The 3,037-nt window shown below is 64.1% G+C and overlaps 1 long non-coding RNA gene across 1 annotated transcript; it reads right to left on the reverse strand.

The window, feature by feature from the left end:
- Positions 1 to 1,767: 1,767 nt before the first annotated feature.
- LOC135442186 (uncharacterized) lies at positions 1,768 to 2,715 on the reverse strand. The gene is made up of 3 exons (XR_010438630.1): positions 2,536 to 2,715; positions 2,197 to 2,253; positions 1,768 to 1,922 (listed from the first exon to the last, which is right to left on the reverse strand). It is a non-coding gene; the product is annotated as an uncharacterized LOC135442186 (long non-coding RNA).
- Between the last annotated feature and the right edge of the window lie 322 nt (positions 2,716 to 3,037).

A 3,037-nucleotide genomic window follows, 5' to 3' on the forward strand; every position in this document is an offset into this window, starting at 1 on the left:
GGCCACATTTCCAGGCAATGAATGGTTTATACCTTACTAGCTTACCAGCTAAACTTGGAGATGATTTTATTTGGTGCGGGGAATGTCCATGGGCAGGTGCTGTCGAGAGCCGTTCCCTCTTGGTCTGAGAGACCAGCTCCCCCAGCCCACCTTGCTCCCAGGCCCGGAGGTTGTAACGTGCGCTCGACCGGCAGCCGAAGGAGGGCTCTTGACACCGTGTCTGATGCAACAGGGTTCATTGAAGGTAGGTCAGAGGGTGCAGCTTGGGTGAGGGTGAGAAGAGGGACAGGAAGAGGCAGGAGCACAAGCACTGTAACATGACACATAAGGCACCTGCAAGCTGCTGGGGAAGCCTCAAGTCTGCTCAGTGAGCCACGTGTGCCCTCAGCATTGGGACAGCCACCTTTCCCTCGGTGAGCCTCACATGCCAGGGTCAGCAAATCAAGAGGCACCAGGCATGCTGTAGGTGACTCAGAGCGAGTGCAGTGGGTCATGGTGGCCAGGGACCAGAAGCAGGCAGAAAGCCACGGGGGCTGGGGAAAAGGCTCTGCTGTGCTTACAGCGTGGGCTGAGGGCTGGGAGAGCTCCATTTCCCCCTTGAGATGTTGGAGACGGGGCCTTTCACCCTCCTGATAGGGCTGCCCCTGGCTGCAGGCAGCCAAATGGGTACCACGACACAAGGCCGAGAGCAGCAAAGCAAAGAGCCAGCCGTGCACAGCACAGGGAGGTGGCCCAGTGCAAAGGCAGCGTGGCACCCTGAAGGTGCCCGCTGCATTCTCATGTGTCCCTGGCCTGGGCAGGACAGGAATGTCCGTGGTCCAAGAGGGCCTTTCTGTGGCCCCTGTGGGCTCAAAGCTGCTGCTCTTCTGGCTCCATGGGGCTAAAGCCACAGAGCTCAGCCTCCCCCACAGCAAGAGGAACAAGACTTGGATATCAGGCAGTGGAGCTCAATGCCTAAGGCTGAGGGGCGGGGGGCTCCAGTCTGGAGCACTGGGAGGGCACCCACCCAGCCCCACAACAGCTGGCCTCACAGCCCTGAAAGGCCAGGACCAGGGTTCCACGCCTGATTCCAGGGCGTCCCTCCAACCGGCCAGCGACCTGGAAGCGCCAGAGCAGCCGGCTGTCGGGATCAAGGCGGCTGCCAGGGGGCTCCTTATGGCCTCTGCCAGCCAATTGCTCAGGGCTTAGCAGTGCCTCAGCCCCTCAGGGTCTCCCCCAGCCTGGCCAAGCTTGCCGGCAGCAGCGCCGCAGCCCCACAGCAGCTCCAGAGGAGCCCCATCCAGAGGCACCTGGGAGCCCTCAGCACTGCAGCCAGCAGCAGACGGGCAGGAGGACACGGATGGCCCTTCCTGTCCGGCACAGAGCTGGTGGCCATCTCCAGGCACCGCTCTGGGAGGGTTCCCCGCAGCTCCGGCCCTTGCCCAGCCGCTCTGTGGGCAGCACAAAGGCTTCAGCAGAACCACCAAAGGCCAAAAGGCTTCTGGCCATTTTCCCTGCAACACTGCATGGCTAGACAGCTGGCTGAGCAGAAGCACCCTTGCGTCCCGCTCCCCCTATGCCCTACAGACCTTGCGCAGGAAAAGAAAGATCCTGGGACTCTGTGTATTGTAAGCTATTTTATATTTACACAATCAAAACCAACGAAAATACAAAGAGAAAAATCTGAAGAAGACAAAGAAATTCCTGCTGGCTCAAATGGCCCAAGCAGACTGAGTGCTGCAGATCACCTCTCCGGGGACTGCAGCAGAACAGTAAGGCAGTGCAGCAAAGACGAGGCCGTTTCCTCCATGCACTGCGGAATCGATCTCGCAGCTTCTGCCATGGGGAGTAGGGAGCTCTCTCAAGAGCCCGGAGAACTACACAAAATTCTACTGCAGCATCTCTGATTGCAGGACTGCTGTCATACGCCATTCCTTCAAGGGCTGCAAGCAAGAGGAACAGAGGCAAGGTCAGATCCCGCATATGCAGGGAGCCGAGGAGAGTCCCCTGCCAGTGCCATCCCCGTCGTCTCTTGCCATGGCCGGAAGGGAGCAGGGAGCAAGGGATCAGCCCGAAGTTGCTGGCCACGAATGCCACACGTAGCCCTGATATCTCTGTATGCTCTGCCCACGGGTGCAGATCCCTCCGCAGCCGCGGCAGGGCTTGCAGCTGCCCCCTGCAGCCCCCGCGGTCAGCCCGCTGCCCTCACTCACTCACCCGTGCAGATCAGCTGGAGCTCTTGCTGCTGCCCCCTCAGGTGCCGCCCGGCCATGCCTGTGAACACAGAGCCTGTCACGGCCCCAGCGGCACAGCTCCCTGCCAGCGGCGCTGCCGGCGCTGTGGCCACACGGGCTGCCGGCCAGGCAGAGCTCAGCCCGGGCCCGTGCCGCATGCTGCCGCCCCAGGGCACGGCTGCCAGAGGGCGGCAGCAGCAATGCCCAGGCCAGGCGGGGCTCCACGGCGCCGGGCCGGGCTGGCGCTGCCGGGGCAGCAGGCGGGGCCGGGGCCGAGCTGCCGAGCAGGCGGGCCGGGGAGGAGCCCGGGCTCGGGACTCACCCATGAACCTGACGGCCGCCTCTCGCAGGGACTCCTGTGAGCTCTGCAGGTAGTGCAGCGCCCGGCGCAGGTGCTCGGCCGCTCGGCTCCTGTCCTCTGCCAGCTGGAGAGAGCGGCAGGAGGGAAGGGTTGGCGCGGGCTCAGCTCCTGGGCCGGGCGCCGCCTGCGCCCATCGCCGGCCTCGCCTGCCCGCACAGCCCTGAGGCGCGGCCAGCAGCCGCTGGCCAAGGGCTCCCGAGGGGAGGGGCAGAGGGCCGGCTGCTGCCCGGGGAGCCGTGGTGCCGCCCCGCAGCCCCGCCGGGCCGGGGCTCCGTGGGCACCCGACTCAGGCCCACGGGAGCCTGGAGAAGAGCCCGCGCGGCCTCTGGCTGCAGCAGCGGGCACAGCTGTTAGCCCCGCACACTGAGCACCGCCCTCAGGGACCTTCGCCATGCTGAGGCTGGGCGATCTGTGCTCTACTTACCAGGCACTCCCCAAAGCTCTGATCCACGTGTAGCATTTG

The sequence above is a fragment of the Zonotrichia leucophrys genome, unplaced genomic scaffold (genome assembly GCF_028769735.1).
Source record: "Zonotrichia leucophrys gambelii isolate GWCS_2022_RI unplaced genomic scaffold, RI_Zleu_2.0 Scaffold_1878_8237, whole genome shotgun sequence".
In the NCBI taxonomy this organism is placed as follows: Eukaryota; Metazoa; Chordata; class Aves; order Passeriformes; family Passerellidae; genus Zonotrichia; species Zonotrichia leucophrys.